The 23,177-nt window shown below is 35.4% G+C and overlaps 2 protein-coding genes across 2 annotated transcripts in view; one reads left to right on the top strand and one right to left on the bottom strand.

Annotated features, from left to right (window-relative positions):
- Positions 1-9,058, bottom strand: part of LOC101896170 (gustatory and pheromone receptor 33a) — a 42,900-nt gene extending 33,842 nt beyond the window's left edge. Inside the window, exon 1 of the mRNA XM_005182470.3 lies at positions 8,955-9,058. The gene's annotated coding sequence lies outside the window, so the exon portion shown is untranslated. The remainder of the gene's footprint in view (positions 1-8,954) is intronic.
- The window catches only part of LOC101896009 (probable G-protein coupled receptor CG31760), a 153,017-nt gene that overhangs the window by 12,381 nt on the left and 117,459 nt on the right, over positions 1-23,177 (top strand). The gene's annotated exons all lie outside the window — the stretch shown is intronic.

The raw sequence follows: 23,177 nt of genomic DNA, 5'->3' as shown, positions 1-23,177 counted from the left end.
GGCGGTTGCAGTGGAAATTCGAACAAACATTATATATTACAAATTTCATCTGTATTCTTTAACTTGGGTCATTTGGCTGCATATTGTGCACATTATTTATGGAACCCCTCTAGAATGCCAATATTGAACTTGAAGCGCAGAAATTGTATGCAATTCAAATCACTTAAATTCCGTTGTCTAATGTTTGATATGTGAATTCAATCCTAGTAGCTTATATGAAAAACGTTTGCTGAATATTAATATTTCGCAAATAGATTTGTATTTACATTTTCATTATTATATACAAATAGAAGGCATGGAAAAAAACCTAAACATCATATTATTTTTTAATCATTCTAAAATTGCAGTGGTATATCGCTTTCATCCTCGCCTCCGGTATTTATGTATAATATTCTTGTTTTTTTTATTTTTTTTTTTTTGTCAACCTTCAGTTTTCTGACTCATCCTCTGTTCCCTAAGTGTGTGTGAGTGTAGTTGAGTGCGTGTGCTGCTGTTGCTTAGATAACTGCCATACAAATATTTCATAATTGCGGCCATGTGCAGACAAAACAATGGCCTAAACTTTTATTGCTTGCATGTCGAGGGCGGATACGTGCTGGTTAACCGACAAAACGCCCACATATTGTACTACTATATATTTGGCCTTGAGTGTTATTGCAATTTTCTGTTGCTATTCTTCTTCTTCTTCCTGTAAAAATGTTGGTGCTCTAATCAAATTTTCACAAGTGATACGTGGTTGGTTGCGTATGATTTATTAGATTCAACCTTAATACAACTCATACGCCACGGTGTGGCATTGTGATTATTACAAAAATTAATTACGGGAAAAATACCGCAGATTATGAAAGTAGAGCTAAGAAAAAAGAAGACACGTGTATCGGCGTTAAGAAAGTTTTCTTTGAAAAGTTACCAAAATAGATGGTGCCTCTCCAAACTTGTAGAATTTTTTTCGGAAAAGATTTCCCGGAATCCATGCATTTTAGGTATATAGTGTCTCCGGCAATATTAGAAATAAAAATACAAGGAATATTTGCCAAAAATGTTAACACGCATGCGAGTTAACAAAAGAGCCCCTATGGTCCCCATGAGATCGTAACAAGTAAAACTATTCTACAAAATTATTAGTCATAAAATTCTACTATAGCTCTTAGAAGACGTCAAGAGTCAAAATCTTATGTAAACATATAGAGAGTGAGATGAAAAAACTGCAACCAACTTCAGACTGCTGTCATTTCTAAGCCACTCGTCCGACAGCTGTTAACATTATTCCAGTGACAGCTTATTATATTGTTTACAAGCGTACAAAAGCATTTTGGTGAGAATTTTCCAGAAAAAAAGTTATTCGTGATGGAATTCAAGCATGATAGTGTGATTTCTTTATCTTTGGCTGGAAAACCACAAGTGGCTATCGTTAGAGCACTCCAGCATTTAAATGTGAATAAATCTATTGTGTCGCGTATCATCGCTCGTTATCGTGATACTGGTAGCGTAGCCCGACGTCAAGGAAGTGGACGGAAAAACAGCAGCAACAGCAGAAATGTTTCGAAAAGTAAAGAAGCGACTCGATCGAAACACGCGTCGCAGTGGCCGAAAAATGGCTTGTAAGCTCAACATATCTCAATATTCCATTCGGCCAATATTAACAAGTAAAAAAGCAGTTAGTTTGGCCGGGCCGAACTTTAAATACCCTCCACCATTTGGAACGAATTAGAAAATTTTCAAAAAAATTAAATCCATTAAAAATTCTGTCAAAATCTTTAAAATACCCAATATCGGAAGGTGTCGATGTATGGGGGGATATGCGATATTGTGGACCTATATAGACAAATCTTCTTCACAGCAGATCCTGTGTAAGTAGAAATAATGGGATGTGTGAAATATAAAAAGAACCGGATGATTATTTCGGATTTTATGATCGGTTTGGTTATTCAAAACTTTGACCCTTTGTGGGGGAGGTACCAAAAGGAATGGTACGATCTCTAGCATCTTTATAAAAAAAAAATTGTGCTGACAGAAATATTGAGATGTGCCAATTTTGAAGGGAATCAGATGTTATGATTTTCATAGATATTCAAAATATTGACCCTCTGTGGGGGAGGTACCAGCAGGAGTGGATCGATGAATTCCCTCTCCACGCCAGATCTTGGGTTAATAAAAATATTCTGATGTGTGCAATTTGAAGACAATCGGCCTCTTACGTTACATTTTATAAAATATATAATTATTCGAAATGTTGCCCCTTTGTGGGAGAGATACTTAATAGAGTGAAGCGATATTGTTCATTTTCGCACCGAACCTAGCACTGATGCAAATATTAGAATTTGCAAAGTTGGAGCAAAATCGGATTAGCCTTTCTCTTTCGGTGCAGTAATTTTAATTTTTTGAAAATTGTGCGTTTTTGGGGACGTTTGTTGTTGCCTACCTCCGAATTCGATCTAAATTCTAAATCTAACTCCCTTCGAGAGTTATCGTGCGCACCAGATAACAACACAGACAGACATCGCTAGATCGACTCCAAATGTCCTGAAACGGATTTAGTCCAAACAGACTAAAATTGTTATTTCGATGAAGCTGTTTTGGCCGTTTCAAATGATGTATACCCTCTGTAGCCATATAGCTGAGGGTATAAAAACATGTTAGGGTTAATGCCGTACTTTGTGGGAGTTTGTGCAAAATTCTCCCAGAAATCATCTTTTTCAGACGATGGCGTCAAAGGCAAAAATATTCTTCATGAAATTTTACTATAAGTCAACAAAGAAAGGAAATGTATATTTCCATTGTGTGCCAAAATATTTTTGCTCTAATATTCCGAAAAAAATATATTTCAATTTTTTGATCAATTTTCCTCGGACTTTTTTTAGATTTTACACGTATCCAAACCGAGTCAAAATCTCCCTTTATACCACATTTTTTGAGGAAAGTGTCAAAGTAAGAATTGTTCTAGATCGAATTTCAATGTGAGTCTTTGAACGAAAGAAATTTTTATAATTAACATGTACCATAAAAATGGCATTCATTTTGGTTAGTAAAAATCCTTTTTATAACCTACACACCAAGGTTATAAAGAGGAAGGAAAGGAAATATGTAGCACTTTTCCCAATTTTCTCCATTTTTTTAATTTCACTGTACAATAGCCAGTTTTAGGTGGTGGAAATGCCAAGTGGATTTGATAGTTCATATTTTTGGATCTTGGACCAAATGTTGTTGAGTCTCTTAGCTCTTTTACAGTTGACCACCTATACTTTGAGATATATTTTGCAATATTTAGGATAGAGCCTTGGAATTTAATATAGATCTTTGAACTACATCCAGAATCATTGGCATGGTTAATGGGGTGGTTCACTTTCTGGAATAGCCCCCTTCTGAGGATAACTCCGATTTCAAGTATTTTTTTCGTTTTGGCAATATTTTCCATTTAACATTATATTTTTTAGCATTTTGAATTCTTATTATGTAGAAACCCTATTTTCAAAAAAATTATCAATACTAATATTTAGAAACGCTATTTAAGAAAAACAAGTAAAAAAACATTAAGTTCGGCCGGGCCAAACTTTTAATACCCTCCACCTTAGGGTAAAGGAAACATTAGAAGAAATGTGGCAAAACCATTAAAATTCCGAATATCGGCAGGTACCGTTATAATGGGGGCTATACCAAATCGTGGACCTTCACATGCAATGTTTCGCCAAAGAAGCTAAAACCCAAATACCAATTTTCAGACAAATCAGTGAAAAAATGTGGCAAAAACCATCAAAATACCGAATATCGGGAGGTACCGTTATATGGGGACTATACCAGAACGTGGACCGATATATCTCATTTTCAATACCAACCATCCTAGACACAATACAAATTGCTCTGCTAAATTTTGGTGCTCTATCGTGATTTAAACAGACAGACGGACAGACAGACAAACAGACGGATTTTTATGCTGATTATGAATATATATATATATATACTTTATGGGGTCTACGACGAATATTTAAGGATGTTACAAACGGAATGACAAAGTTAATATACCCTCCTTTCCAAGGTGGAGGGAATAAAAATATCAGCATAGGTATAGCATTTATATAGATATCCCCTGATTTTATTTATAGCAATAGTCTTGGCCATATTTTCCAAACGAAAATTCGGTGTATTGTGTCACCCCTTGCCCTACATTATAAACTACCGGACTAATTGACCACTCTAGGCTGAAGAAAACTTTACTATAAGCCTTATTATTCAGCCATGTTCAATAAAAGTTTCCCACACAGAAAACATAATTTTTGGTAATACTTCTTTCCTCTTGTCCTCACCCAGCTCTCAGGAGCAACCAACAACCAAAATCCATACTCATTAAAACAAAACAAAGCAAAGCAAAGCAAAAAAACTTTTATACGTTATGGCCTGTTAAGTTTAATGGGTGTTTACGGTGGAAGAAAAAAAACTTTTAATTCATTATCAAAGTCAATTAGAGCCGACATCAGCCATTAAATATTGAATAGAACACATAATGGAAAATCCGAAAATTGTTTATGATTCTAGGATGAATGAATTTATGGCATGAACAACGTTGTCATCATCATCATCGCCATCTTCACCATCATCGTTGCTGTCTCGAACATCGTTGTCGCAGTCTGCTTTGATGTTGTCTTCGCCTCTTGCACGACTTCCACTTCCGTTTCCGTTAATTCACATGTCTCTTGGGTCTATGAAGCAATGCCAAAGATTTCCGTTCTGCTGTTGCTGAACGAACACGTGGCTTTGTGTGTTTTGACGCGTTTTTGCCTCAAGGTCTTGTAGTGGCACTACAAAATTTTAATAACTCAATTATTTTCGTTTTTTGAATCTTTTTCAATTTTTTTCAGAGCTTTCAAAATTGTTCAATGGATTTTTATGGATTATAGTAATTAACAAGGGGCTTCCTGATGCAGTAACTACGGTATATTTTTGTGAATATACACTGTGCAACATTTATAAGGCAATCACGTGCATAAACTTCTAGGGAGCATTTTATAAAAGTATAGACCCTAATAAAAACAAATAAAAGAGCTGTACGTTCGGCCGGGTCGAACTTAAAAAACCCTCCACCACTTGGAACGAATTTGGCAATTCTCAAAAACAATACAATCCGTTAAAAATTCTGTAAAAAATCTTAAAAAAATACCGAATGTGGCTGTTATATTAGGGTCAATACAACGACATGGACCTGCATAGGTAATTTTTTTCATAAGCGATTACAATATTCAAATGCGAAATTTAAAAAAATCGGTGAATAACGAAGCTAAAATCATTAAAATACCGAATATCGGGAGGTACCGTTGTATGGGGGCTATACGAAGACGTAGGCCTGCGCAGACTATCTCTTGTCATAGGCTGTATCTATTACGAACATCAAATACCAAATTTAAAACAATTCCGGAGAATAATGTCGCTAAAATCATCAAAATACCGAATATCAGGAGGTACCGTTATATGGGGGCTATACGAAGACGTGGACCTGCACAGACAATTTTCTATCTTAGGCTATAGTATCTATTACGAACATCAAATACCAAATTTGAAACAATTTCGGAGAATAATGTCGCTAAAATCATAAAAAAACCGAATATCGGGAGGTACCGTTATATGGGGCCTATACGAAGACGTGGACCTGAATAGACAATTTTCTGTCTTAAGCTGTAGTATCTATTTCGAACTTCAAATACCAAATTTGAAATAATTCCGGAGAATAATGTCGCTAAAATCATCAAAATACCGAAAATCGGGAGGTACCGTTATATGGGGGCTATACGAAGACGTGGACCTGAACAGACAATTTTCTGTCTTAAGCTGTAGTATCTATTTCGAACTTCAAATACCAAATTTGAAACAATTCCGGAGAATAATGTCGCTAAAATCATCAAAATACCGAAAATCGGGAGGTACCGTTATATGGGGGCTATACCAAAACGTGGAACTACATGGCCCTATTTCAATACCAAAAATATAACACACATATAACATACATTTGAGTAGAATTTTATCAATTTACTTAAATTTACTCATTTCGTTCGGAAGAAAGGGCGATTTCCACAGACGGACGGACATCACTAAATCGACATAGAATTTTATGCTGATCTAGAATATACATACTTTGTGGGATCTAAAATGTATATTTGGAGGTGTTACAAACGGATTGACATACTTAATATACCCTCCGTACTCTGGTGGAGGGTATAAAAAGATCTATTTGGGTTGCAAAATATCAGATCCAGGTTCAGTAGTATGGTATATAGGTCGCTTCCCTTTTTGAGCTTGCAGTTAGAAGCAAAGCCATATTAGAAAAGGTATCAGAAAGAACACAGCAGTACGAGCTGCAACAACAACAACTCTTTCAAAGCTTTTTGTTCTGCAACTCACATCAAACGAGCTCATTGTCAAGTTCAAAAATGTTTTATGGATCCGCGTTTAAATAACAAACAAAAAAATCACAACAAACCTACCACTTTAGTTTGAAAAACTTTCAATTGAATGAATGCATGGCGGCCTTGTTGCCCCATTGCCCATTCAGAGACGTAACATTTTCATTTCGAATCTCCGGAGGGTTGAGCGAACTAACATTGACTTTGAATGAAGTTCTTCATAAAATATTTAAAACCTATGCAGAGGGCATGACCGGTGGGGAAAATACTGTAAATTACAGGCGCACAAAACAACTTTACAATTGGCTCTTGAAAAGGCAGGAGCAGCAACAACAACGAGACCAACGTGTTGTGCAGTTTGAGCATTGGTTGATGCACACATATATAGATATGTATGTGAATTCTTATTTGATGTGTTGTGATAGTATTATATTCGTTTTGTTAAAAGGTTAAAGGTTATGGTTGCAACATAGACCTTTAATGTCATTTTCTTGTTGAAAGCTTTTGTTCTGTCGACATAAGTAAATATAATTTTTTCAATTTGCCAAATATGAAAACTGACATTTTGTGTAAGAAAAGGGAATTTCTTCTGAGAACTGACACCTAGGGACGATGTTTGTTTGTTTTAGTGGAAAAACCTTGAAGGTTTACTTAAGTAGAACACCATTATATATGCATATATCAACAGCAGTAAAATAACTGACTGAGAATCAACGCCCAGACGAAACGGCTGAAGTTAGAATCTTCAAATTTTGCACGAAGGCCAGTCTTGGCTTTTGAAAATTCGTACTGAAATAGTACGAAATGTACAAAAAATTTTTTATATAAAAAAAACTACTGGTTACTGGAAGGTCTTAAAGTCGTGGGGGCCGACTTTATGATACCCTACACCACTTTACTAGTTTAGTAGAGCTGCGCATAACAATTAAAAGTTTCTATGGCAGAATTCAATCATACACGCTATGATTATAATTTAAAGTTCAAAGGACTAAATATGCCGAAGCTTTTGTATATTTTAAATTCGGAATTTTATTGCCCAATTGGTGCACAATTAATTTGAAATCGGATACAACTATATATGGGAGCTATATCCAAATCGGAACCGATCTCGATAAAATTTAGCAAATGTATTTCTGAGCTATTACGGAGTGTATATTACGGCTGCGGAGGACAAAAATAACAAATCGGATGAACAGTATATATGGGAGCTATAACTATATCTGAACCGATCTTCACAAAATTTGACATACTAGCTTCTAGACTCAATTCGGTCGTAAGTGCCATCCAATTTGGGCAAATATTACACGTTTGGTGCACAATCAAAGGTAAATCGGACGAAGTTATATATGGGAGCTATATCCAAATCTGAACCGATCTCGATAAAATTTTGCAAATGTATTTCTGAGCTGTATTTGATATATTTCCCCAAATATTGTATTATTATTACGGCTGCGGAGGACAAAAATAACAAATCGGATGAACAATATATATGGGAGCTATAACTACATCTTAACCGATTTCGATCAAATTTGGCATACTTATTTTCAGGTCCAATCTGATCGTACGTGCAAAATTCCATACTATTCGGACTGATATTACACGTTTGCTTTACAATAAAAGACAAATCGGACGAAGATATATACGGGAGCTATATCTAAATTTTGACCGATTATCTCCAATTTCAATAGGGTTCGTCCTTGGGCCAAACAAATGATTTGTTCAAAATAGGGATAGGGCAATAAATGCGAACTGTACTTTGTTTACAAAAATGCATGGACAGACGGACGGACGGACATGCATAAATCGACTCAGAATGTGATTCTATGCAGATCATCAAAAGGAACTATGGGTCTACCTCGTTTCCTTTTGCCTGTTACAAACAAATGCACAAAGACATAATACCCTGACCACCTAGTGGTGTAGGGTATAAGAAAAACTAAATACTTTATATTGGACAAACGGCATGAGCTAGAATCCTGAAATTTGGAATCAGAGTCACTGATGGACTACAGGATAGATATATAAAAGAGTTTTAGGAAATTCGAGTTTTAAAGTTTGGAAAAGTTCTAAATTGATATGTGATATATGAAAGTAGTAGTTTGATATATGAAAGTAGTTTCGGAAATGTGTACTAAGTGTGCGAACTGTACTAAATGGTACTAACTTTGGAAAGTTTGTTTTAAGATGAATGGATAAACGGTTGAAGCTGTCCCTGTTCTTTGTTTGTGATAAATGAGTGGTTTTGGAAATTTGTACTACAAGTGCACGAAAAGTACTAAATTGTACTATATTTGGTACAAATCTAAAGTTTGGTATTAGGGTCGCTGTTCAGGTCTAGCCTGGACATATGGAGGTTGTTTCGGGAAGGTGTACAATAATTGCCGAAATAAAATGTTTGAAATTAGATATTTAAATTCCTGATGGTATCTGAGTCCGAGATTTGGAGGTGGGTTTGAAAATGCCTCTAATATTTGTACACAAGTACTAAAGGACTATTGGAAAAACGTGAAGAAGATACACGCGCTTGTAAACGATCCGTAATAAACAAATAAAAAACACACTTACAAAGCTTCGATAAGCAGAAAATTTTGGACAACAAAGAGACGGAGAAAGCGGCAATCGATTAAATTTGAAGTGTAGTCAAATGTTGGTGACGTATTCACTTTTTAAATAATTTATTTTCACACTTTTTATAAAATCCATTGGAAATACAAAACACTCAATTTGTTTGAACACTAACAACGCCAGCTGATCTCTTTCTATCCAAATACTGGTTGGATGCCACAGTTGTTTATAATTTCAACTAGAATTGACAGCTGACAAATCATATTATACGGCGTTGCCAACCACCATATACACCAGTATTTAAAAAACATTGCCAATATAAACATTTTTTTGTATAAGGTCTGTTCACGATGTCACAAACACCAATATCATCGAAACAAACTCTTGCATTTCAATCTGCAAAGAGAACCTTGACTGAAACTTCTCCCGATGAAATGCCAGGCTCGTCGAAAAAACTGGTGGGAAATATACAGGTTTCAGATTTAATGAATATGATGCAAAAGTCAATGGAAGGTATTATGGATGAAAAACTCAAAAATCTAGCTACAAAGAGCGATTTTGAGGATATTAAAACTAACGTCGCAGAAATCGATAAGAAATGTGAAGATCTGAAAAATGAAAATGAAATATTACGATCTGAAATCAACAAGCTAAAAGCAGAACGCGAAAGAGACAATGAAAATTTAAGACGTCTAGTTGACCAGAGTAAACGCAAAAATGTTATATTCAAAGGCATTAAGAAACAAGGCTCACCGAAAAATTCTGTTGAAAATGTCTGTATAAACGTTTTGAAACTTAATGATTTGAAAATTAAAATGGCAAGAACTTTATATTCAAACAATGGAAAAATTGGAGTTGTAGCTGAAATGCAGACGGAGGAAATGGTACATAAAATATTTAAAAATACCAAAAATTTAACAGGGTCTACCATAATAATAGAGAGAGATTTGAGCGAAGAAAGACAACAAGATCGCAAAGTTCTCTTGCAAATAAAATCAGCCATACTTCAGACTGATAAAACGCATAAAATATTTGTTAGAAATGATTCCCTCAAAATTGGAAATAAATGGCTACATTTTTCAAAAAACCGCGAACTGATGTCGGGAAGTAATAAAGCCGAAACGGTACTCAAAGAACTCTATGGTAATAAACTAGCGGATTTAAATATAGATTATATGCATTTACTAAAAAATGTCATCCAAAAAAACTAATTGAACGAAATATATGTAAAATCAAACCCATCACAGAAGAACATAATCTAAAAATAATTTCGTACAACATTCATGGACTTGAAAATAAAACATTATATCCAGATTTTTTCAAATATCTAGCCGATTTTGATATTATTGCCCTTTGTGAGACACATATCTGTCAAGATAAAATAGTTTTTTTTAAAAAGTACTTTGGTGACTTTTGTACGACTTGGTATCCGGCAACAAGAAATAGCAGATTTGGAAGAGGAATAGGAGGTAGTGTTGTTGGGGTAAAAAAAACTTTAAAAAATATTGGTTTAAAATACAGCTTTGAATGCAGATTTGGCATAAATTACGTCAAATTCAAAATCAACCAAAATAGTTTTCATCTAATACCACTATATATGAGGTCAGCAACTTGGAATGAAGATTTTCAAAAATTGGACTTATTCCTGAAGGAGAATTATATAGAAAATCCAATAGTAATTGGTGACTTAAATATAAGAATTGGCAATATGCAGATCGAAATTGAGGAAGACCAGAAATCAACTTTTTATGCGGGTTTGGAGGAAAGAAAATCCAAGGATGTCGAAATAAATACCAGAGGAAAGAATTTCATCGACTTTTGCTATGATCATGGTTTGCTGATAACAAATGGCATGACTAAAGGGGATGAATGTGGAGAATTTACATTTGTGAGCACAGTTGGAGCGTCAGTGAATGACATATGCGCAGTCTCCCATAATCTTCTTTCAAACGTTGATGAATTTCGAATCGAAAATAAAACCTGGTCTGACCATATGCCAATAATATTATCATTAAATATCAAACTACAAAACGAAAAAGAAACCTTAAATACACTTCTGCCAAAGCTAAAGTGGAATGCAAATAAAGCATCAGATTATCAGAATAAAGTATTGGAACTCATCGAAATAAGTGGTAATCAAGGTACTTTTACCTTTTCAGATGTAACGAATCTTATTAAAGATGCATCAAAAATCTTCTTCAAAAAAACACCTAATTTTGCGAAAAATGAAAAATGGTTCAATACAAGATGCTACAATGCTAGAAAAACTTCCATGAAGAAACTTAACAGATTCCGGAAAGACTCTACAATAGAGAACAAACGCAAATACCTAGAAAGTAATCGTATATATAAAGATGCATGCCGATTGGCTAAACTGCAATATTTCAGCAGTTTAGAAAGAAAACTTGATAATGTCAAAGATAGCAAAGATTGGTGGAAAATAGCTAAGGAAATCCGAAATGATACAAATAATCAAAGAGGAATATTCGTCGAACCAAACGACTTCAAACGGCATTTTGAAAAATTGCTCAACCCACCGCAAACATCACCAGATATCCAGTACGCTCCAAACTTTTTCATAGATGATGATTTGGACAAGCCTATTTCAATGACAGAGCTAAAGAACGTCTTAAGAAAATGTAAAGTAAATAAAGCTCCAGGAGAAGATCGTATTCCATACGAGTTCTACAAAAATGCTCCAGAACAATTGCTACAGGAAATCGTAAATTCATGCAACAAAGTTTTCAACTCTGGAAACGTTGACTCGACATTTTCTACCAGCATAATCTACCATATATTTAAAAAGGGAGACACTACACAAGCTCAGAACTATCGAGGGATCTCTTTTATGAACTGCTCGCCAAAAATTATGATGGGAATTATTACGGAAAGGTTGTACAATTGGGCGGAAAAACACAAAAAGATCAATGAATATCAGTCCGGTTTTAGAAAATACTACTCGACGAATGATAATATATTCAGTCTCACTTCGATGGTCCATATCAACTGGCATGAAGATAAGAAAACATATGCGTTCTTCGTAGATTTTAAAGCGGCATTCGACAATGTTTGCAGAAAATCTATGCTATATAAATTAAATATCCTTGGTGTGTCAACAAAGGTAATAAGATTTATAGAAAATGTATATAATGATACAAACTTTATGGTATGGACAGGACATGATCTCTCCGATAAATTTTCGACGTCAGCAGGAGTAAAACAAGGATGTTTACTGTCCCCATTGCTATTTGCCCTATACCTAGACGATTTACATGAGTTCATCGGCGGCGGTATCGAGATTGATGACCTAAATATAAGAATTTTGCTTTATGCAGATGATATAGTAATCCTGGCAAATGACGTGAAGGTACTACAAAAAATGATAGATAAATTAGAAGAGTATTGTAGTATATGGAATGTTACTGTCAACTTGGAAAAGTCAAAAATAATGGTATTCAGAAAAGGTGGAAAAATCTCGCAAAATGAAAAATGGCTCTACAAAAATGAACCAATTACAATTACTTCGGAATTTACCTATCTTGGGATGTTACTAACACCAAAGCTCTCTTTCAAAAACCACATTTTGGCAAGAAATAACTCATCCAAAAACTGTATAAACTCTACATGGAAATCCTTTTTGAATAAGCCCGATGTATCAATTACGTCAAAATGGAAACTGTTCTCAGCAGTATGCAGATCAATCCAACAATATGGCGCGCAAATATGGGGATATACAAATTTTGAGGACGTAGACAAATTAGAAATTTACTTCTGGAAGAAAATATTAAAACTCCCAAATTTCACACCAACATACATATTAAGATTAGAAACCGACATGGAACATAGCCATATCCTCTCCTTGAAAACCCATTTGGATTATATCATTCGAGCCATATTTGATTACAATAGCGACCGATTACCTCACAAACTGGCGAAAATAGTTCTGCAAAAAGACATTTACTGGGCAAAGCATATTCGTGCACTCTTAATGCAAAACAATATCGAACCATTTAATTTAAATAGTACCAAAAGCGAAGTTGTGGAAAAAAAAGATCACCTCCTAAAGACATTAGATTACAAATATTGGTGCGATGCCATAAATAGAGCCAATCAAACGACCCGAATTTACTCGAAGCTAGACCCATCAGTAGGTCAAACTTACATCAACTCGCTGTTAACGTCAGAGGAGAAAATGTGGATATTCAAAGCCAGAAGCGATATTATCAAACTTAATCTCAATAATATAGATGCAAATAGGAACCCACTCTGCTCCTTATGCAACTTGATGGAAGCTGAAAATCTTCAACATTTTCTTTGTAACTGCCCCATATTTAAAGAATTTAGAATAATGTTCTTCAAAAAGACACTGCTTAAGGAAGATGACCTTATAAATATTTTAAATGGATATATTGTAAATTGGAAATATGTCGCAAGTTTTATAAAAATTTGTACACAATATAGAAATCAGCTATTATCTGAATTTAACTTTTAAATCCCAATTTGTATTTTCAAACAATGTCTTAAAAAATAATAATAATAATAAAATAAAAAAAAAAAAAAAAAAATTACAACATAAGCTACAGACAGACAGCCATAGGCTATTGTCTTATCGATATTATATATCTAATTTTTTATTTAATATTACATAAAAGTTTAATTTAATATTACATACACTGTAACGAATTTGAAATGTTTAAATAAAAAATACTCTACTACTACTACTCTACTACTACTACTAAAAGGTACTAGATTTAATGCTGAATGAAGGGATAGGATTGGAATCCTCAACTTGATATTCAAGTCTCTGTTGGTATCTGAAATTGAGATATACAAGTGGTTTTGTAAATGTGCACCAAAATTGTATGAAAAGTATAAAATAGTACTATATTGGGTATTAGTTAAATTCTGTTGGTTTCCAGAATTGAAATATGGAAGTGGCTTTCCAATTATATACTATAATTTGAAATTTAGCTATTTTGGGTTGGGAAATGCTTACTTTATTGGTACGAAAGTACTAAATGGTACTAAATATAATATTGTGTGAAGGGATAGGGTTGGAATCCTGAAATGTGATATTGAGTTCTTTGTTCGCATCTGTAATTGTGATATTGGTGGTGGTTTTAGAAATGTGTACAACAATTGTTCGAAAAGTACTAAGTGGTACTAAATTGGATATGGATGACGGGATAGATCTTTAATCCCAAAATTTAATATTGAGGTCTCCGTTAATATCTGGAATTGAGATGTGGAGGTGGTTTTTGGAAATATGTGCTATCTGGAATTGAGATATGAAGGTGGTTTTGGAAATATATGCCATAATTGTTTGAAAAGTACAAAATGTTACCATATTTGGCATTGGGATAAAGCTGTAATCCTGAAATTTCGTATTAAGGTGTTGGTATATGATGCTGAGATATGGAGATTGTTGTGGTTGCGACCTATATTTTTAACAAAAGCACTAAATGCTACTAAATTTGATAATCAGGGAATGTGAAGAGCAAACATCCTTTAATTTGATATCACAGGTCACTGTTGGTATCTGAGGTTGAAACTTGGCGAATTGTTTTGAAATATTTGTAATAAATGTTGCTCTATTTGATATTGGGTGAATATATAGAGCTGATATCCCGAAATTTGTTATTAAGGTCTCTGTTGGTAGATACCTCAATATCTCATTTGGAAATGTTTACGATAATTGTTCGAAAAGTTCCATATGGTACTAATTTTGGATTACAGTTGGTGTCTGTGATGGAGAGATGTAGAATGTTTTAGATATACGTACTAAATGTTACTAAATAAGGATTGGGTGAAGGGATAGAGCTGAAATTCTTAAGTTTGGTATTAAGGTCACTGTTGGTTTCTAGAATTGACATACAGGGTGAGACAAAGAAATGCAACAAAGTCAAACACCATATTTTTTAAACTTTTTTTTAAATTTTATTGAATGAAATCAAAAAATTTCGGAAATATCATCAAATTTTGGAATAATTTTAGATTTGTTTGAAGTATGGCCTTTGGCACGAAGTATGGCCTTCAAACGGCCAATGAAACCGACACACGCTGCCTGAATGTTGCTTTGTGGTATTTTCGCACATTCCCGGCGAAGCACATGCTTGAGGTGATCGACACTTTGGTTTTTTTTTAGTGGCAACTATGATTTGTGAAATACTCCAGACACAATAGTCCAACGGAATGGTATCCGGAGATTTTTGTGCGCTGAAAATGAAGCGAGGAACGTCATTTTGGCTATGGAATAGTAATTCAATTTGCTTAAATAAATTTAGTTATCAAAAAGTTGTAGATGTCGATAAGACACTCTCTCTCTCTCTCTCTCTCTCTCTCTCGAATAATTTGTAATTTAATATGTATGGCTTTCAGTTATCACTTCCAAGAATCACTTATTTCTACAACAACCATCGTTACCTACAGACATATATTTTATTTGTTCACCAAACTACGAAAATTGAGGCGTATCATCATCAATACTTCACTAATGAACCCCTAGACGTATGATTGATGTAGAGACAACAGACTGGAACTATGCTTCCCCTCTATCTCTAGCCAAAAGAAAGACAAGTTTCAATAATTGAAGTTAAATAGCAACAAAGATATTACTATCCATTAGTCTATGGTAACTGAACTCAATTTTATGTCGGTCTGTCTGCCCGCCCGCCTGTTGGTCTGTCTGTTTTACCTACCTACCCACCGATAAATGTATAGCCCTGTGCCAGTGTTGCTAAGTTGCGGCAGCAATATTCTGTTGCTGTGGAAATCTTAAAAAAGTGAATTCCATTAAACATGAAAAAGAAGAAGAAGAGAAAACTACAACAACATGGCAGAATAGCATACAATGACCCCTAATGTGGTAGCGTGGACACCAGTCTGTCTGACAGCCCACGCTTATCGCCTTGAATGACCTCAGGCAATACATGCAATCAAATTGGAGTGTTACGCTGGCGAGCGATGTGGTGAGGAGGGGTTAGGGGGTGTTAAATTCAATACCTCCATAGATACCTATTGGGGTTGTTACTAATTTACGGTTAATTGATTCCATTTGTTTTACGACACGGAAAATTGTCGTCCCGCCTCGATGTTGTTTTTAGTTGCTTTGTGAGTATTCTTTACTAGCCAAAGACAAATGATGTAAATAACGATGTCAACACTATTTTCTAAGCTAATGTTGGATTTTTTGAGGTAAATTCATCATAGTTGAGACAATAATTGGTTCGTTTTTTTTTTTTCATGCCATCATTCAAGGAATGTGGGAACAAGGTTGTCTAGAACTGACCTCAACACTGAACAGATAAACAAATTTATTTAAATGAATATTAAAAGATTTGAGGGTAGAAAAGATGTTTGTTTATAATTAAGAATTAAAGACTAGAAAGCAGCTTTTAAACCTCTAAATGGTACTAAACCTCTAAATGGTACATGGAAGTATAAGCAAGTAGCCGATACTTCGTTAGAGAAAAGTCCACTTTAATAGTAAAGTGGAATATAATAGACTAGCAAGTGTCCGCTACCTTGTCAGCAAAAAGTCCACCCTAAAATTTTAGCTTCATTTCAACAGTTGGTGTAAGGTCTTCCTAGTACTCAAATTCCTAGTCTGTCTGTCTGTCCGTCTATCTGTCTCTTGAAATCACGATACAGCCCACATTATTTGACGTAGAGCGCCAAAATTTAGCAGAGCTATTTGTATTGTGTCTAGGATGGTTGGTGTTGAAAATGAAATATATCGGTCCACGTTCGGGTATAGTCCCCATATAACGGTACCTCCCGATATTCGGTATTCTGATTATTTATGCTACATTTTTTCACGGATTTGTCTGAAAATTGCTACTTGTAGGTCATAATGGGTCCCTGTGCGTGTGGCAAAACATTGCATGTATGGGTCCACGTTTTGGTATAGCCCCCATATAAAGGTACCTCCCGATATTCGGTATTTTAATTTTTTTTGCCACATTTTTTCACTGATTTGTCTAAAAATTGGTATTTGTGGGTCATTATGGGTTCTAGTTCGTGTGGCGGAACATTATATGTATAGGTCCACGTTTTGATATAGTCCCCATATAACGGTACCTCCCAATATTAGGTATTTTGATGATTTATGCCACATTTTTTCACGGATTTGTCTGAAAATTGGTAGTTGTAGATCATAATGGGTCCCAGTTCGAGTGGCGAGTCATTGTAATTAAAGGTCCACGTTTTGGTATAGCCCCCATATAACGGTACCTCCCGACATTCGGTAATTTGATAATTTTTGCCACATTTTTTCACGGATGGCCCGCCCGAACTTTATGCTTTTTTTACTTGTTATGTTTACCGATGCACAATGGATCAACATCTAATTTTTCTGCCGAAAACTATTTGCACTTCTCCATATGTAAACCTTAGAAACCAACAGTAACCTCAATATAAAATGTTAGAATTTCAGCTCTATCACGTCACCCAATACCAAATTAAGTAATATTTGGCCGCATATTCAAAACAATCCACATCTTGACAACAAAGACACCAAAAGTCATCCAAAATTAGTAACATTTAGACACATTTCGATCAATTATAACACAAATTTCCAAAACCACCTTCATACCTTAATCCCAAACACCAAAAATGGCATCAATATTAAATTCCAGGATTTCAGTTCTATTCCTTCACCCAATGCCAAATTAAGTACTATTTAGCACTTTTCGTACAATCATGGTACCCATCCATATCTCAATTTCAGATACCAACAGAGATCTCAATAGCACATTTCAGAATGTCCGCCCTATTCTTCACCTAATACCATATTTAGTAACATCTAGTACGCATATCCAAAACAATCTAAATATCTCCATCCTTGACACCACCAGTTCCCCCCATTGCCAAATTCATTTCAGTATCATTTTGCTATCATTATAATACGCATATCCAAAACCTGCTTCTTCTCTGAACTACAGACACAAACCGTGACATCCATATTAAATTTCAGGATTCCAGATCTATTTCTTCAGTCCATACCAAGTTTAGTAAAATTTAGTACGTACGAAGTACATTCATAGTAAAAATTTACTATAACTTTTGATGAGAGATGTCACATCGCTTAATGACATACCGCGTTTGAAGCGTCCGTCCAAGCAGATTTTTACCATGAACCAATACACGCAACGCGAGCGCTCTGAAGTAGTTGAAATTTACAAGAAGTCAATTGTGAAAACTCAACGTGCTTTTAAAACATTAAAAAATGTGAGAAGTGCGCCTTCTAAGAACACCATTAAGCGTTTATACGAAAATTTTTCGACTGGTAAGGCTCTTTCTAATCCGAAGAGGCCATATAAAAGTCGACCAAGGCGATCGGCCGAGAATATCGCTGCCGTACGAGCCAGTGTTGAGAGGTCCCCAAGAACATCCCAAAAACGCCGTTCTCAGCAGTTGGGCATGGCTCGGTCCACTTTACAACGGATTATCCGCATTGATTTGCATTTGTTCCCGTACAAAATTCAATTGACGCAAATAATGTTGCCTGCGGACAAGCCTCGTCGATTGGAATGGGCCCAAAGAGTCATCGAAATGGCCGAAGATGACGGGCAATTTTGGAACAAAATTATCATGTCCGATGAAGCCCATTTCACATTGAATAGGACCGTAAATAAACAAAATTGCCGTTTTTACGCCACTGAAAATCCTCAGGAGATTCAAGAAGTGCCTCTTCATGACGAAAAAGTCACAGTTTGGTGCGGCGTTAGTGCGAAAACGGTCATTGGGCCGTTTTTCTTCCAAAATGAAAATGGCCATGCTGTTACCATCAATCAGGAGCGTTTTCGCGACATGATGACCAATTTTGTGATGCCAATTATTCGTCGAAAGCGTATGAGGCAGTTCTGGTTTCAACAAGACGGCGCTCCACTGCACACAAGTCGCATAACAATCGATTTTCTGAAGAATATGTTTCCGGGCCGTTTGATGTCGAAAAGTGGAGATTTGGACCGGCCACAACGTTCGCCCGATTTGACGCCGCCTGACTTCTTCTTGTGGGGATATTTGAAGTCAATGGTTTACGTTAACAAGCCAAGGACCGTAGAAGACCTCAAGGACAACATTCGTGAAGAAATAGCCTCTATTCCGGCCGAAATGTTGGTAAAGACGATGGAAAATGCAGCAAAAAGGGCACAATACGGCGGCCATTTGAGAGATATCATATTCAAAAATTGATGTAAACAAATCTACTTGGAACAAATTAAATGATTAACATTGCCAACCGCCAAATTTTTATTGTTTTCTTTGATTTAAAAAAAAAACCCTGTACGAACACCAAGATTGACACCCATATCAAATTTCGGGATTTGGGCTCTATTCCTTCACCCAGTAACAATTTTTGTACCATTTAGTACTTATCGTACAATTATAGTACGCATTTTCAATCTTAACTCATACCTTAACCTCAGAAACCTTATAGTACACATTTTCGAAACTAACTCCTTAAATCCAGGCTACGCATGAACAGTGACCCTAATATCAAATTTCAGAATTTCAAGCACTATCTGTTTACCCAATACCAAATTGTACCAAATATGGTTCAATTTCGTTCTTTTCGTGCACTTGTAGTATACATTTCCATCAGCCTATCACCGACAGGAACACCACTATAAACATTTTAGAATTCCAACTTCATTCGCTCATCCTACACCATACTGTTCCAAATTTGGTACCACTTAGTACAGTTCGCACACTTAGTACATATTTCCAAAACCACCAACCTTGATTTGCAAACCACATTTCAAGTTATTAACTCTATCCCTTCACATCCTACCAAATGGTGCAATTTTTGGAAGTTTAATGCCATTTCAGAACTATTCGTAACCTTAGAGTTCGAATTTCCATTATCCTGCACTTTATAAGTGACTCTTATTCCAGAATTCTAGTTCATTCCGTTTGTCCAATACAACGTTTTTACTATTTAGTACATTTAATTACATTTCGTACTCTTTTAGTACGAATGTCTAAGAACACAAAACCTCATCACACGCCTATGCAACAAAACATGTCCTCGAACAAAATTTCAATATTCAAGCTTCAGCCGTTTCGCCTTTGCGTTGATTCTAGATTTCACTACCACAATGGTCTCCTGTAATCCATCTGCAGAACCGAAACCAGGCCTTCCGTTGATAAAAGACTTTGTACCGTTTTCTAAAGATAAAAAACCTCTAGCCTCGTTATAGAAATAGAAGACCTTTCGCAGTTCTTATGTCTAATGTATTTCTTCTATAAGCAGAGCACTTTCAACTGGACATCTATTGGCAGAAATCGTCTTTACATAAGAATTTTAACAGATCTTCCTAAAAATATAAGATTTTATACCCTCAGCCATATGGCTAGAGAGGGTATATGTCATTTGATACGGCCTCACCGAAATAAGAGAGCCTCACCGAAATAAGTGATCTAGGGTCTCTCTTTGAACCAAATCCGATTTTCAGGACGTTTGAAGTCGATCTAGCGATGTCCATCCGCGGTCCATCGTAATGTTATTATCGAACTTAGAACGAGTTCGGAGATTGACAATATCTGTCGACTCCTTCTGGTACCTCCCCCAAAAAATATCGAAATTTTCAAAAAAAAAAAAAAAATATTTTACTGCATAGAAACCCAAGGAATAATCCAAATTTTCTCCAACTTTGAAAATCCTAATATTTGCATCTGTGCTAGGTCAGGTGCAAAAATGGACCATATTGGTCCACTCCATCAAGTACAAACAAAGGGTGGAAATTTTGAATATCCATGAAGCTCATAAAACGAGAAATAACATCCGATTCCCTTCATACTTGGCACATCCAAATATTTCTATCAACACAATACTTTTTACAAAGAAGGTAGAGATCGGACCATTCCTTCTGGTACATCCTCTACAAAGCGTCAAAGTTTTGAAACCCAATAAAATCCGAAATAGCCATCCGGCTTTCTTCATATTTCACACATCCCCTTATTTTTATACCCTGCACCATAGTATGGAGGGTATATTAAGTTTGTCATTCCGTTTGTAACACCTCGAAATATACATTTTAGACCCCACATAGTATATATATTCTTGATCAGCATAAAATTATATGTCGATTTATCATTGTCCGTCCGTCTGTCCGTCTGTGGAAATCACTCTAGCTTCCGAACGAAATGAAGTAGGTTGATAAAATTTTATTCAAATGTGTACTATGTCTGCAGGACTTTTGGCATTGAAAATGGGCCATGTAGGTCCAGGTCTTCGTATAGCCCCCATATAACGGTACCTCCCGATATGCGGTATTTTAATGATTTTAGCGACATTTATTACTGGAATTGTTTCAAAATTAATATTTAAAGTTCATAATAGATGCTACGGCTTAATACAGAAAATTGGCCATGTAGGTCCACGTCTTCGTATAGCCCCCATGTAACGGTACCCCCCGATATTCGGTATTTTGATGATTTTAGCGACATTATTTACCGGAATTGTTTCAGTTTTAGTATTTGAAGTTCATAATGAATACTACATCCTAAGACAAAAAATGAGCCATGTAGGTCCACGTCTTCGTATAGCCCCCATATAACGGTACCTCCCGATATTCGGTATTTTGATGATTTTAGCTGCATTATTTACGGGGATTGTTTCATATTTTGCATTTGAAGTTCATAATGGATGCTACAGCCTATCACAGAAAATTGTCTGTGCAGGTCGACGCCTTCGTATAGCTCCCATATAACGGTACCCCCCGATCTTCGGTATTTTCATGATTTTAGCGACATTATTTACCGGAATTGTTTCAAATTTCGCATTTGAAGTTCGTAATGAATAGTACAGCCTATGACGTAAAATTGTCTGTGCAGGTCCACGTCTCCATATAGCCCCCATATAACGGTACCCCCCCGATATTCGGTACTTTGATGCTTTTAGCGACATTATTTACTGGAATTGTTTGCACAGAAAATTACCTATGCATTATAAACAGTTTTTTTTGAATATTGTAGTAACTTGTGACAAAAGTTGCCTATGCAGGTCCACATCGTCGTATAGGCTCTAATATACGGCTACATTAGGTATTTTCAAGATTTAAACAGATTTTTAAGGGATTTTATTTTTTTGAAAATTGTTAAATTTGTACCAAATGGTGGAGGGTATTCAAAGTTCAGCCCGGCCAAACTTACAGCTTTTTTACTTGTTACTATCGTAAGATTTGCTGTGAAGATGGGATATATCGGTCCACTACTTCTGGCACCACCTCCACAGCGCATAAAGACTTTTAAAAACAAAACGCTCGGAGAAAGCGAAATAAGCCTCCAATTCTCTTCAATTTTCATACATACAAACATTTTTGCTAATGCAAGATCTGTTGTGAATATGATATATATCTGCAAACACCTTCAGATAACTCACCCACAAAGGATAACAATTATCAATACTTTTAACTGTCATAACTTGCGAAACAAGTCAACGTTTCATTACAACTCGCTATATCTAAACATTTCTTTCAGCCAGAAACCTGAGATGAATATGGAATTTATGATTTCGCATAAAATTGGACATTAATGTTCGATTTTCTTGTAATCTTACCCATACCAAAATTTTTGCCAGTATTAGATGAAGTATGAAAATGGAATTCTTCGGTCGACTATATCTGGGTACCTCACCCAAATTTGAACATTTTCTAAAAATTATCACATACCTAATATAAATCGAAGGATGTTACCAAAATAGTTTAAACCTGCCACGTCGCAATATTTATATCATATTTATTTAAGTCCGATACTAAATGGACAATATTTTACCATTTCTTCGGAACCCACACAATAAAGGCTCAACAAATTGAATAATCATAACAGAAGTCAAAATATATTTTTAATAATCGAACATTGGCCGAGGATATACCTCTGTCGTCAAACCCTATTGACACTTTTTAACTTGTTCTGTAGGTTTTTTTATTCATATACGCCTCTTTGTGGGTCTCCTAATGATAGAAGACAATTTAGGGGCGTCTATAAAGAAATAATGTTTTTTTAAATTTAAAGGCTCATTAAACACCAAATCAACTGACCAAGGTTTACTTGCGGCTCCGTGTGACACTACAAATGTTTGTTATAATTACCTAGAGTTTGGGAATATAATTCAAATGAAAATTCCCCGAACCAATACTCACAGAACTATCTCCCTTTCTAGCTATAAAATCTAAGAGACATGGCGATTAATCCACTTCAATTACTTAACCCACTTCGATA

This window comes from Musca domestica, unplaced genomic scaffold (assembly GCF_030504385.1).
Source record: "Musca domestica strain aabys unplaced genomic scaffold, Musca_domestica.polishedcontigs.V.1.1 3, whole genome shotgun sequence".
NCBI lineage: Eukaryota > Metazoa > Arthropoda > Insecta > Diptera > Muscidae > Musca > Musca domestica.
The sequence above is the reverse complement of the archived record's forward strand: the minus strand, read 5'-3'. Positions and strand labels throughout refer to the sequence as shown.